This window comes from Pangasianodon hypophthalmus, chromosome 28 (assembly GCF_027358585.1).
Source record: "Pangasianodon hypophthalmus isolate fPanHyp1 chromosome 28, fPanHyp1.pri, whole genome shotgun sequence".
NCBI classification, from domain to species: Eukaryota; Metazoa; Chordata; class Actinopteri; order Siluriformes; family Pangasiidae; genus Pangasianodon; species Pangasianodon hypophthalmus.
The window spans coordinates 4,064,334-4,079,527 of NC_069737.1; the positions used below are offsets into that span (position 1 = coordinate 4,064,334).

At 36.8% G+C, this 15,194-nt stretch overlaps 1 protein-coding gene across 12 annotated transcripts in view; it reads left to right on the top strand.

The window, feature by feature from the left end:
* The first annotated feature begins 4,389 nt into the window (after positions 1 to 4,389).
* The window catches only part of nrxn2b (neurexin 2b), a 591,140-nt gene continuing 580,335 nt past the window's right edge, over positions 4,390 to 15,194 (top strand). For 11 of the 12 annotated variants that reach the window (XM_026945170.3, XM_053230796.1, XM_053230792.1 and 8 more), the window contains exon 1: positions 4,390 to 4,608. The gene's annotated coding sequence lies outside the window, so the exon portion shown is untranslated. The remainder of the gene's footprint in view (positions 4,609 to 15,194) is intronic. The other variant, XM_053230798.1, reaches the window with a different exon arrangement.

Consider the following 15,194-nt stretch of genomic DNA (forward strand, 5'->3'; position numbering starts at 1 on the left):
GCCAGACCCTAGAAGATTGCAGATACTTTATAAAGACTGGTTTAAGCACTTTTTTTTTTCTTTTTTCAAATGTGTGGAAAAACAGTGACATCCAACAGTGACATCCAAAACTGTAGACTTTCCTGAACTGAAATTGCTGTCTTATTTGCATGTACAGTGTCTCGGTTTAATTACAAATTGAATTGATTAGGCTTATGTCTGTTTCACTACAGCACATAGCTAGCCAACAACTTGATCAAAGCATGACTTTCACTATATGAGAGTAAAGTACACTTAGCTAGCAAGGTTTTAGACATCTTTAGGCAGACTGAGTGTTTTTACCCTCGTGTTTAAGGTGTATAAGGCAATGACAGTATGTTTCTGGATTTGTTTAGTGCTCCGAATATTTGTATCTGTATTTGGATTTGAAGATTTTTTCGCGAATTTAGCCACAGACACACATGATGGGTTTTCCCACCACACACACATGATACATACTTCATCACTGATATTGGTTGGAATATTCAATAGACCACCATCAACAGGATTCCTTTAATGGTCAGGCGTGTACGCCATGTAATAGCTAACTCAAGGCAATCCTCTGATACATGTAGAAATCCTCTGTTACAAGCAGAAAATCAAGAAGTCATGAAGTAAGACGTTGATTATTGATCTAATGGATTAGTAATGATCTACACACACACGCACACACACACGCCTATTTGAGTTTAAACAAATGTTATTTGGATTCCCCCTCTTTCAGATGATTCACAGGATGAATCAAATGGCGATTTGACTGACAGCACTGATCTCCAGTCTGTCTCACGGCACTGCTGAATTTATGATCAAGGTGATGAAATAGTAACAGAGACAAAGTGGAGGGGAAAAAAATCTGGCTTCTTTTGTAGCCAGGGTGAAACTGGAGATTCGTTCAATCAGCTTTGTCATTGCCATATCAGAATATAACAGCTAACGTCATTATAGTCATTTTTATGTCATTATAGTCATTTGTAATTATAATGTCCTAACCTAGCCTCATGCTTGCAAATTCATAATAGCTGAATTGGTATGAAAAGTTAAGTATAAGTATGAAAAGTTAAGTATAAACTTATATAAACTTATAATATAGAAACTTACGCCCTGCAGGTGAATAACGTAATTTTTTCAAACAATAGATATCACAATCAATCTTCTCTTACTAATATTCTTTCAAGTATTTCTAAAGTTTTTTTTTTCCAAAAATTGAAATGTATTTATGCAAATGTAGCTTCATTTAATCAAATTATTTGCATACTTAATAAACCTTTTTTTTTTTTTTTTTTTTAAAAATAACAAGTCTAGTCTTTGGATGATGTTTGAAGTCAAATATTTATTTTACACTTTCAAGAGAAATTTGTTAACAGTAAACTATGTTTGAATATCATTCCTTTATTGTTTAATTATGATAATAGCATAATTAAAAACATATTTTAGGACATTTTTCAGTATAAAATCTAATGTACATCCACCAGTAATCAACACTTTGTGAACTTCCTCTGTAATATCCTTCTCGTTAGGGATAGGATTGAATGTGTAGAATTTCATGAATGTGGAATCATCTAGAAACTTAGATTTTTGGTTCTAAATATAGAAAAAAAATAGGATAAAATAAAGATCTTGACATTATACAAAAAAAGAAGAAGATTATTTTCACATGTGGTGATTTATCGGGTTTATAAAGGAAATTGACGTGTATATCAGGAAACAAGCTTTAAAGCTTGTGTTTCCTGGAACAGGCTCCAGATCCACCAGGACAAAAAGGTCACTGAAGATGAATAAATGAACAAATGAAACAGACTGGAATTTGGGACTGGGAAGATCCTAGCTGTAACAAAATTAACGCAACCCTTCCCGATGATTTTGTGCAAATCATTTGTCTTCAGTAAAAGAGCATTACGTTTTAATGAGGTAAAACATGCATATGTGCGTCTCTGTGTTGCAAGGCAATGGAGACCAATTAATGTGCGCACGCATTTAGCAGATGGAAATCGAATTGTTTATGAACACGTGTGCAGTTGGCAGTTCTTTCAGCAGTGCATTTCACATTGCAGACTCAAAGAAATCTCCGAGGCAGGAGGGAAGAACATGTAAAGGACCAATTTGGCAGAAGCCTTAAACTCAAGTGCCAAGACTTGGCTATCTCTATGCATGCATCTGTAACACCGATGTGTGTTAATACAGTAGTGAGCAGTCAGTAGTGTTAAAGGCATCTTTGTAGACCAAGACTATGGAGAAGCCAAGTTTGAGACCAAGAATATTCAAGGAACATTGGAATGTAGCTTTTTTTTTTTTTTTAATTTATTTATTACAAATTACATTGGTACCGCATACCAATCTTTTTATTTATTTATTTATTTATTTTACCCAGATTTCCTCCAAATGTAGATTCTGCAAGTGGTAAATGTGAATGATAGTAAGGTTAAAGACATGTGCACTTGTTCTCTAAATATCTCTTCTATTACCTTCTCAATTTTTCTTATCGTTTGCCAGAGCTGTTAATGTTGCCCTAGTGACATACTTTGGCTAAGATTACTAACTGCTAACTTGTTTTGCTGATCCTCTGTGTACGTTTTTTGTTGGCACACGTGTAGATATAGTCATGAGTTTTATCATTCACCACTGTTTGTCATTTTAACTGTTAACAAAAATGTATTAGCAAGCTATTTTCCCCAATTTTAGCCACCTACCTCACACTGAGCTACGTGAAGCCAGCCAGCCATACTGTTTCAAACTGCTGCTCATGCTAGGTCAAACTCTGAAGAAAGCGATATCTGACTTCTTCCGCATACATGACCTCACAGACGCCCATGATAGGCTAGTATCACTGTGATTGACAGGGAACATAGAGTATTCCATCCCTCCCACCCAGACAGCACGGACAATTTTGCTTCTTTTGGCTTCTGGCCGCAGATGGCGGTGGCATCATGGGGACTTGAACTCAAGATCTCCTGATGATAAAAGGTGCACGTTTTCTGTTTCTCTTGTCTTTGGTTATGTAATAGCTACCTATTATTTAGTGAAGGTCAGAAATTGGCAGCTTAGTCCCTTTCTTTGATTTTCTTTGATTCTCTAGCTAAAAGGTGAAGTGGTGAAATGGTGATTAATTTGGTCCAAAAAACAGTGAACAAAGTTAAATTACAACCTTTCAGCTGTCTTCACTGGCTCTCTGTCAGGACAAGATCCAGTTTAAATTGTTTTTAAAGCTCTTAATGGGCTAGCCCCTTCCTACATCGTGGACCTGCTCTGTCCACACTCAGCTTCCAGGACGCTGAGGTCTTCAGATCAGTTACTCTTGGTTGTTCCACAGTCTTGGCTGAAGCTTAAGGGTGACCGTGCTTTTGTGGTCGCTGTGCCAAAAATGTGGAACAGCTTACCTCTAAATATCAGGACTGCCTTGTCAGTTACCATTTTTAAATCGAAATGAAAAACATATCTTTTCATGCTTGTGTTTTGAATTTTTCCTATTTATTTATTTATTTATGTATTTATTTATAAGAATAATAATAATAGTAGTAATAATAATAATGATAATAATAATAATAATAATAATAATAATAATTGTTGTTATTATTATTATTATTATTATTATTATTATTATTATTATTTCATCTCTCACCATTTTTTTTATTTTTGTCTGTATTTAAATCTCTGTTCTGATATTTTATTCTTTGGCTAATAAATGTTTTAATTGCGCTTTATGAATAAAACTTACTTTGGTCTGGTTGAGTAGCAAAACTTTGAGCAGCAAAGAAGTAGCAAAAATTTTTATGCTTTTTTCGTCCAATTTGTAAATATTTGTATTGTTTTTTAAAAAGTTGTATTATTAATATTATTATTATTATTATTATTATTATCCTAACTAACAACTATTCATCCCTTTTTTTTCAGGAAACACCTCTCTGCTCCATCTGCACATATTTTATTTTATTTTAAGTCAAATTCCTCTTATGTAAATAATAATAATAATAATAATAATAATAATAATAATAATTTTTAAAAAATTGGCTAAAGACAACAACATTTCCACAATACTTTTTCTTATGTGATTTCTAGATTTGCATCCTAGTTTGTTTAGAAAGGCGATTAAAAAAATAATAAATCTAAAATAAATATGAAATAAATAACCTAAACCTCTTGTATAATATTTCCATTCATCTGAGCTCATAGCATGTGGAGCAAACTCGATCACTTTTATACAGTGTTTGTAGCTAGGAATAAGGGGACAACACGAATGACGTCACGGCGCATTTACATAGCGCGCAGAACGCAAGCTGGCCAATCAGCTCGCAGCCTGGGTGACGGGGCGGGGTTTTGTCTCCGTGGGGGCGGGGCTGCTCGGGCGCTGTGGGCGGTGTTTTTCGCCTCTGCGCGCTGCTGAAGCTGCCTACAGATCCGCTCCGGGGATGCAGGTGATACAGCAGGACTAGGACCGCTCTCATGTGCTGTGTGGAGAACCAGAAAACTGCATTCTGCTCTGCGCATTAGTGGATACGAGGCGATCTGGTGGAGGAATTCTTGAGCATACTTTTCTCTTTTTTTTTTTTCCTTTTGCAGAGGAATCAGAAGAGGAGACAGAAAGGCGTGTTGAAGGTAAAGGAAGATGCTGTGACTCTTTTGCATAGAGATGGAAAGCATTCCACGGCTCTGGGCAGTTTTATCACTAGATAGGGTCTGCATCTGTAGAGAAATGGCTTTGGACAGTTTATCTTATCTAAAGGAAACATGCAGATGCTCATGTGATGCTCGGGTTAATATGGTCCATCAGCAGCTTTTATTTATTTATTTATTTATTTATTTATTTATTTATTTCTAGTCTAAGATATCTTCCAATCTTTTCCCCAGCTCTCAGACCACGCTGGCTTGTTTTTGCATGTTTATAAGCATTTGCATTTACATTCTTCCTGCTATTTATTTACTACACTCTTATAATAAGTCCTTCAGGTCTAGGAATGATCTATAATAAGGCAATAAATGGGAAGAAAGGAAGGAGAAAAGAATCAAATAAAGAGAGGAGAAAGAAAAGAGTCGAAGACGCACCATGCCGTAAAATGCATGTCTTTCATTACACCATGAATAATAAAGTGGCTTCTGCAACATTGTTTCCTTTTTTTTTGTTGTTGTTGTTGTTGTTGTTGTTGGTTTGAGATGATACACATTTTGGTCATATTTCCTATTTCCACCGCGTGCGTCTTCTCTGTAATATACAGGGAAACATTTATCTGTGTGAATGTGGTGCATTGTGGAGAAATCTATACATGCAGCGGAATTTACACTACAGAAGTGACTGATATGGCTTGTGCAAACTGTGCAAAGGTTTAAAGTCAGCTACAAACGAGGCTTTTGATACTGTATAAGGCACAACACATGTAATATAGGTATGCATGCATGAGAGTGCGTGCGTGTGTGTGTGTGTGTGTGAGAGAGAGAGGGAGAGAGAGAGAGAGAGAGGCGCACATCGACTGTTTTATTCTGTTATTGAGTTTCTAAAAGAGGATTCCAGTTTTTTTTTGTTTTTTTTTTTAAATCAAACTCATGAACTGATCACTATGTTGGTCATATAATAATGAATGCACACACAGCTCTGCTACTGTACTGACATGTGCATTTTGTGCAGATGTGCTTTCCAGACCTCAGTGTGGATGCATGGGCGCGTGCGTTGTGCCTGTTGGATGCTCAGTGCCTCTTTTTAACGCGCGCGAGGGAAACTCATATTCCTACGCCATCCAAGCAGCATGCTGGATGTATATATATATATATATATAAATACATAGAGTCATTCATGAGCATCTTGTGTAATGCTCAAGATGAAGGATGCACACATGCATACACACACAAAAAAAAAAGAAAAAGGAAATGAAGGGCAATAGTGTGCGTCGTGACGCTGCGCAGATTGCGCGTGCTTGGAGCGAACAGGGCGGGGTGCACCGTGTGAATAATCACTCCCAGAGTTCACATCAAGTCCATAAACAAGTCCTGGACATAATTAAATCCTGGAAATGTTAATTCAGTTCATTTAATTAAGAGTTAATTCATAAATAAACGTCTCAAATCAGCGCTGTTATAGTAAACAATCTGGCAAACTGAGATTTCAAACGCAAGTTTTGGGGACCGTTAAAAAAATTCCTGTGGGTGTCTGTTACATAGCATTAGAGTAACAGGATTTATTTACTTTCTGCTAATGTAATATGTAGTCTATATCTGACTCAAAATTAGTAGTATAAAACCAAATAGTACTTTTAAAAGTCTAGGCTTATCTGATAATATTTGTATTAAAACAGGCAGGTACTGTAAACATTCAACAACTTAGGCGTGACAAGTTGGCTAATGCTATAGCCGGTTTTAGTCACTATTTTTGGTCAAGTACTTCTTTAAACATGTTAAACGATTTCCTTAGTTGTTAATATTTAACATTAAACTAAGTTAATATTAATATTCAGCTGGGTTACAGCTAGCTTTAATGCTAGCTACTGTCACTTTTGCACGTTAGCTGAGTTAGCTGCCTTTCACAGGTAGCAAGAAAACAAACATGGCGTCGCCTTAATGTCAGTTTGATAGCAAAAATATAGATTAGGTACTACTCTAGAAACAGGCATGTAAACCTAGTAAATAGTTGAAAAATTTATCCAATCATGTGAATAATTTTACAGCCTATTTTAACCAGTATGTCTGGTCAGTTCCTTACTTGTTACTTGAAGTCCAGTTTGGTCATTTTAGTGCTAGCTAACTTTTCAACATCAGCTGGTGAAATTTTCCATCTTTTTATTTAGCTAATGGGCCAACATCGTAAAACAAAGAAAAACAAAATAAAACTTTTTAGCTGCCTTTTATAGGTAGAAAGAAATCAAGTATCACCTCACAGAGTAATATATATTACCTAGTATTATAGAAACACGCATGTAAACAAATATTTGAAAGATGTAGATTTCACTCAGTTCAACAACTCAGCCTGACTAAAATTACAACTTCTTTTAACCACGTTTTTCTGTCAAATACTACTTTAAACAGGATTGCAACTCTCTTTAGTGCTTGCTAACTTTTGCACTTCAGCTTGTGGGCTTTTCCATTTTCCATTCATAATTGGCAAATAACTTAGCCAACTTTAGCTGCCTTTCACAGATAGCAAGGAAACAGATACGGCATCACAATGAATGGTACTCTGATAGAAAAAAAAATCCAAAAACATAAGCCAGATTAGATTGACCATCATATCTTAAAAATATCTTAAAAAATGATTTTTTAATAGCCACTGGATGGATTTTGCTAGTTTATCTGTTTCATTCTTCTGCTTAAAGGCATAGTGAAATATCACTATTATAGCACAGAAAAAGATTAAAGATTCGATTTATAATGTTTACACATGTCTAGACTTGGAATAATCATTGAATTTTAAAGATATCTTTAATACGACTGATTTTCATTTGCTCTTTGCAGTGGCTTTCACTACATTATCTGTTTCAGGCTTCTGTTTCTATGTTTTTTCTGACCCGGAAATTGGCTTAGCCCCCAACTGGAAAAGAGCTGCTTGTTTCAAATAAAGGGTGTCTCTTCAGACATGTCTCACTGAGGTCCGACAGAGGTGGTTGTAGACAATTTTGTAGAAGTCAAAGGCTTGTTAATGTTTTCCTTGCAATTGCTATTTAGTTAACAAGCAGCAGTGGGCTGTAAACATTACAAACTGCCCCTTTAAACTATTGAATAGTGTTAGATCTGAATGAACTTTAGCATTCTTTTGTGTTAAGACATATAAATTGTTACTTCACCAGCGAACATTTTGCGGTAGAGTGTTTTGAATCAGCAGTGCGACATTTTTCCTCCAAAATGTCAAACATTCTTTTAAACATCATGCTCAAAAAGCCTGATTTCATGGTGTTTGATGTTCAGAAAAGACTAATTCGTGTGGTGTATACAGATTGTAAGCGGTGCTTGGAGCATGAAATGCTGAGATGAAATGGCAATGACACATCAATATCCACATTATAGGCTGCCATGAAGTATTTCGAATGCTCCCCAAAGCTTTGCTTAGAAGTGAATTCCAATGACATTTTGAAGCAAACACAACAGCACTGAGGTGCAGCACACTTTCTACCCCATTTCCTAATGCCGAGCTATAGCTCAGCTTCAGGCCAACAACTGTTTTGCTGTTTTACAGTGTACATTCACTGAAATCTCTGAAGGATGTTTCCAAATCTGCTGATGCGTGCTGAGATAACTTGTAATAAGTGCAAATTTCCCCCATTTGAATAATTGTTTGAGAACCTCTGTTGCAGCGACGGCTCACTACAAGCTGTGAGTGGATTTTAAGGTCTTTCGTCTCCACTTATCCTGAAATGCATTAAATTTGCACAATGTCTCTGAATACTAATGAAGTTCAGGGCCATGACTTTTTCTTCCAAATAATCTCTTTTTCTGCGCAGCATCTCATTTGTGGTATGGTCACATTTTTTAAAGACCTTTAGTCCCATCAGATGAAATGGCTTTTTGCTGTTTCAGGTGTCTGCCTGAAAGACTATATCGCAGATCATGTAGCCGTATGAGTCATTTATAGTACGCCTATAAGCCTACTGAGCTGATTTGACCAAGCAGATTAAATATTTGTGTGTCTGTGTGTATGCCACAACCTTTCAGGAATAAGGTTACGAGACACTGGTAGATAAAGATGATGTCCCATATATTGGATAGCGTTAGTCAGCAAGTTTCAGGTTGTGGATCATGCTATTGCATTGGCCTTAAAGGCATTTTTAATGTGCCAGTGCTGCAGAGGTCACATGACAGATTTCCTATAAGGGTTTTGTGCTGTATGGTTGTAAGTGGCGTAATATTATACTAGTTCTTGATCACGTAACAGTAATCTTCAAAAAGAATCATTTCTAATCAGTATAATCTAATAATATATCTGATATTAGCTAGTTATCTAATTTTAGTAGAAGTCTAATGCAATGCTACTATCTGTATCCGTATCTGTATTGGGATTTAAACCCAAAGTGGGTGTGGCCACTTTATCATTAAATATGAATCCTTCGAGATAAAATATACAGCGTAATTTAAACCACCGCAACCTTGACCAGGCAGTTACTAAGGATGAAAGTATGAATGCTGTACGTTCATGTTAATAAGTGTGGTCTGTGTACTGTGAGCTTCATATCGGGCCACTTGCTCATGCCGTTATCTGACAAGTTATTTAACATTATCTACGCTCACAAATATTGCAATCAGTTATGTAGAATTGAGGAAGCGAGAATTAATCATGAAGCCTTTAGCGCACACTAAAATACTGTTCTGAGATGAGAACTGCCATGTCTGTTTCCATCAGAATGGCCCGGGGATAAACCGATTCCCAAAGCATTATCACTATGACTTTGACATTGAACCCTTAGACTTGTCTCTCTGTGGGATTCACTATGACCCAGCCATGGCCCTGTTGGCCCAGACAGTAGAGGTGTGACTCCTAAGATTTCAGCTTGGTAAAGTAGTAAAGCCAAGCTTCTAAGCTGACAGTAATCCTCCATTCTTCACCAAAGCAAGACTGTGCTTCATTATTTCTCTGCGCCGTTTCACTTTTCACGGGTAGAAAGGGCTTTAGAGGAGGAAAGACCAGGATTTTTTCCCCCATCTTATTCTCTGATATGTAGGCAGAATCGTAAAATCGGGGTACAGGCCAACCATCCAAAAATAATTCCTCCAATCCTTTGTGGTTAGCCCAATGTATGTAAGAGAGCTGACACTAGATCTAGATCAAACGGATAAGCTGTCATCACGTCAACATGACACCTACATAAGCACTTCATAACAACTGCCGTAAACCTACATAGACATCTATGCAGACTTATTTGACTAGCTGTCAGCTATCATAAAGCTATCATCTGTCCATTTTGATGTCAAGTTAGCATAACATGTATGTCAAGTGAAAAATTAAAACTGACATAAGTGTTATGTCAGCATGTCTCTTGCATAACTGCTTCATGATAACTGACATAAATCTACATGAACATTTATGCAGACTTGTTTGAACAGTGGTCAGCTGCCATGAAGGCAACATTTGTTAATTTTTCTGTCAAGTTGGCATACCATCTATGTCAAGTGAAAAGTTGACATAAGTGTTATGTCAACATGACACCTACATAACCTCTTCATGACAAGCCTACATAGACATTTATATAGGTTTATTTCAACAACCTTCAGCTGTCATATAAGCAGTGTTTGTCAATTAACAGTAATGTTGACATAAATGTTATGTTAGCATGATGCCTACATAAGTGCTTCATAACAACTGACATAAACCTACATTGCCATGTACTCAGGCTTATTTCAAAAGTCATTAGCTGTCATAAAGTCATAAAGCTGACATAAGTGTCATCATGGTATAAAGTCATAAAGCTGACATAAGTGTTATGTCAACATGACACCTACATAAAGGCTTCATGACAACTTACATAAACATACATACTGTAGACATTTATATAGATTTAATAAAAAAAAATTGTCAGCTGTCATAAAGACAGCGTTTGTCAATTTTTATGTCAGGTTGACATAACACCTATGTCAAGTGACATAGTGATATTTAGTTATTTCATTGACTCGGATGTTATAATGATGGCATGATGTCAGATTGACAAAATGTATCCTTATGACAGCTGATGTCTTTTAGAATAAGCCTTTTAAAAAAGTTATGACTGCTTATTTCTGTTGTTATGAAGTGCATATGTAGCCCTATGAACACTGCCCTTAGGTAAATGATGTATTACCACATTGTTTCTATTCATGTTTGAAGATGTTCTAATGCATAAGAATAGTTTTTATTCTACTGTACCAAAATGTAGTTTGAGAAAAAAAAAATAAATGCACCCCTAACTACTATAAGGTCGTAGTGCAGTAGCTTTGCACTCTTAAAGAAAGGCTTTCAAGATGCATGAGTTTAAGACATCAAAACAATTTTTTGGTGCTTGTATGGCTCTGTGGGGTTCTCAGGACTCTAGTAACAGCAATACACACACCATTTTTCAGCCTCATTACACCTCACAACTACAATGCTGCAGGTTTAATTATTTATTTACTTTTAAATGAAATAGCTTTTTAGTACTATGGAAGCTCCAATTCAGAAATAAAGTGTGATTACGCATATATTTATTTATATCACCTGACTGATTAGGGGGTGTTGATTAATTTTCTATAACAGCAGCTCAGACAGTAGTTCCAGCTGTAATTCTAATCTCAGGTTTATATTTATGCTCTAATATGTCATCATTTCTATAGTAACAGCTCATGGAAGTAGCTTTTAAGGAAGGAGTCTCCAGTGTCAGTAAGTGTTCCACTATGGGAAAGTCTTCAAGAATAGAGGAGATAAGTCTCATAGACTTAAGAAAGAGATGCTAGTGATGGAACGACTGTTTATATGTGTTATATCACGTAATTGATAGCTTGCAGACATTCCATAACATTAAATGTAACTCTAAACAGTTCAAAAGCATGATATTAATTGATAAATTAAAAAAATTATAACCAGTGACAAATTGCTGTGGCATGAAAAGAATAAAACACTCGGATTGTGCTGTCATGAGAAAAATAATCCACTTCGGATTAGGAATGGTCATGCCACATCAGACCATCCCACTGTCATTTTTCCCTCACATAAGATCTTTATTCCAAGGAGTCTTGTAAGTACTGAGAAGAATTTTATTAAAAAAGAGTTTCTCTTCAAGAGAAGTTGAGAAATCCACCACTGGTTATTTTTGACAATATGCATGTACACATCTATAAAGAGTTGAACTGATTGTGTTTGATTGTGGGGTCTCTAGTATAAGGATCGATAATGAGCCATTCATGTTTCTTTCTTGATGGACTGATGTGCTTAAAAGCTTGTGCCGACTCTTTTTTCATCTGCGGAATCCAGTCAGAGATACTGGATACTGTAGGCTATTGATTTGCAGTAGGTTCCTCTCTGTAAAGCACAGACACAGAGGTCTAGCAGTCTGTTCTCAGTCACTCACAAAGGTTATTTTTGAGCAAAACATGCTCTGAAACTTTGTGCTGGCAAGACTTTCCTTCATAGAGCTAGAAATTTCGAACAAAAATGCATACAGTGTGAATCGGATGAGGATTAAATGAAACTTTCTGCTTCATGTGTTCTAGATTTGTGACATTCTGCGTTCATTTTACATGCCGATTCACTGTGGAGTTGAAAGTGAATCCAAGAGGCATACGTTTTATTTGTTTTCATCTTCTTTAAGGCGAGGTCACCTTCAGAAACCTTACACCTGCTCTTCGTGAGATTGTATCATGTTGCTATAGGATTTCTCACATATAATATTCACTTCTTGCCCACTGGGCACTACACAGCTTTCAAAATCCCAGAATCGCTGTACTTCTCACACTACATGACATTTATCGTTCGTGATGTGTTGTCTTGTTGACATAGCGATGCGCAGTCAATGCTCACACATTACACAATCTATCACCTGGAGGGAACCCTGTCAAAGAGTGTCTGATCTCCGAGTCCCTGTGCAAGATAAATGCAAGAACAGGAAAATCTGGACAAATCTCATGCAGTGTGTATGTAGACTTTCCTGGGATAGACCTGTGGAGTGCTTGTGAAACCTGTGGTAACATTTTACAGCACATTTATTACACATGATCCATTTTATGAGGTGAGGATTGATTTGGATCAGGTTACAGTAAGCCTGTAGCCTCAGATTCCTGTTCTTGGCTGACAGGAGTGGAACCTGATGTTTTTTTTTTTTTTTTACAGTTTTCTACTGTTGTAGCCCATCCACCTCATGATTTGTCATAGTGTATGCTGTGAGATGCTGTTCTGCTCACCACGGTTGTATAGAGTGGTTATTTGAGTTACAGTAGCTGTCCTGTCAGTCTGGCCATTCTCCTCTGACCTCTCTGATCAACAAGGCGTTTCCACCCATCTGCCGAAGCGTTTGATGTTGTATATTGTGAGATGCTTTTCTGCTCACCATGGTTGTAAAGAGTGATTATTTGAGTTACCATAGCCTTCCTGTCAGCTTCAACCACTCCGGCCATTCTCATCTGACCTTTCTCATCAGAAAGGAGTTTCCACCTGCAGAACTTAAAAAAAAAAAACCTTTTTGGGGTGAATTTTTGTTTCATTCCTTATTTAGTTCTCCTATTGTCCTCAGGGTAATGTTGCCTTTTCATTTGTGTGTGTGTATGTGTGTGTGTGTGTAAAGAATATGAATTTGTATGATATTTGTTGTGCATACCAACATATCAGAGATATCCCTGGGGTATATGGTGTGTGTCAACTCTCTAGTATATAAATACAGTAACTGTCTTTAGCTATAACAGTTTCACTTTACCACCGCTCAAACACACAACTTATGTGAGTCATATATAGAAAAACCTATTCTAAAATGTCCTGTAGATCTTGCCGTATAGATGGCGTATAATTCCCCATGGACTTCATAAATGTTTCTTACCTTCTGTTTCTCCCACTGGATGTTAATATCACTGTCATGTGTGTAGTTGCCATTATTGACTTATGTATTTGATCAGCAGGATTCATAATAATCATATAAACAGTTAATCTTGGCAGTAAAGATTAACAGCGTTATCCATTGTGCTAAGAAAACGAATGTCTTTTATTTATTTTTGTTTTATATTCAAGCTTTGAGATAATCACAGGAGAATAAATAAAGTTTTGGAGCAGAAAACCTTAAACTGTATTTTTGAGGTTTTTGAGACGTCTTATTTTTGACTCATCAGTTCAATATTCTTTAAAATATTTTTACTATTAATCTAGAAGAATGTCATATCTCCATTGCAAAAATTCACTTTAAAAAAATGTAAATAGGTAAAAGTGGTCTTTATTGAGTTAGGAGTTTTTTTGTTTTCTAAAAGGCAAACTGAGATCCATGTCAAATCCATCATTTAATCATTTATCTCCCCTTCATCCCAGAATAAATTAAACCACCAGTATGTACAAAGTTGGATTCCAAACTGCTTCTTATTCACTATATATGCTCACTATATAAGGTATAGCCATCCATCTGTGCCTGGGAGCTAAGGTAGCAAAATCGCCTGTGCCCTCTGGGTGGGAGGGGCATACCCCCCCCCCCCCCCCGTCCCCCCTGTCAATCACAGTGACACTAGCCATTTATAGGCATCTGTGAGCTCATGTATGCTGAACACGGTGGATAAGGCTTTCCTCTGAGTGTGTTATGCTGCTCTGTGATGCAGCATTAGTTTGAAAAAATGCGGAGGTTGGCTTCACATGTCTCAGAAAGCACTTGTTAGCCTTCACCCTCACTGGTTGGTAGCTTTTGTGTGAGAGGGAAGAGCTGGCTCTGGTGGGCGGGAATTGATAAGTGACCAAATTGAGGACAAAAATGGGAAGAAAAAAACAGAGAAATGTGTGTTTATTCACAAAAGATGTCTGATCTGGTCAGAGTCTATGGCACTAGTCAAAAGTAGTAACATGAATTGCAACTACCAAACAAAACATAAGTAATCAAATTGTTTTATTTATGGCCAGAAGCTAAACATTAATGGCGGAGCATGTTAGGTGCTCATCCGGATCTTTGTAAGCAAGGAATTTTATGTAACTGGTACTCAACCTCTTCCTTGGACACTGTCTGTGGTGATTGTGAAGGCTTGCTCGGATGTGTATTCACTGATAGGTCATCGGATTCACCTGTACTAATGAGGTTAAGAGATGAAATCCCAGCCAGATGTACTGACTCTTGTTTGACAGGAAGTTATGGATTTGTTTACAGGTGTATCATGCCTTTAACGTATACCTTCATTGACTGGGTTGCATGCCTTTTAAAGATGCAGTGATTATTCTCATCCAAGGTTAGAGATTTGGCATTAGGATACAGTGCAGGGCTGTAGAATTTAGTGAGCCTATAATTTTTCAGACAGAATGTTAATAAGCAGTAGACCTACACTGTGTTTCATCACCATCATAAATTGCAAAAGGTGAAAATCGAGTTACCTTATCCAATCAGCCAATCATGCAGCAGCAACTGGCAGGCTGGTTTGAGTATTTCAGAAATTGCAGATGTCCTAGGATTTGAATATTTATCTGGCCATTGACTCAAAAGGGTTGTAGCTGATACTCGCTAGCCATCTATGAAAATTTTCTCAAGTATGTGGGTGTGGATGTGTGGCCAAATAATGTTGCAGCCCATCAACCTAAAGGTTCAACTTGT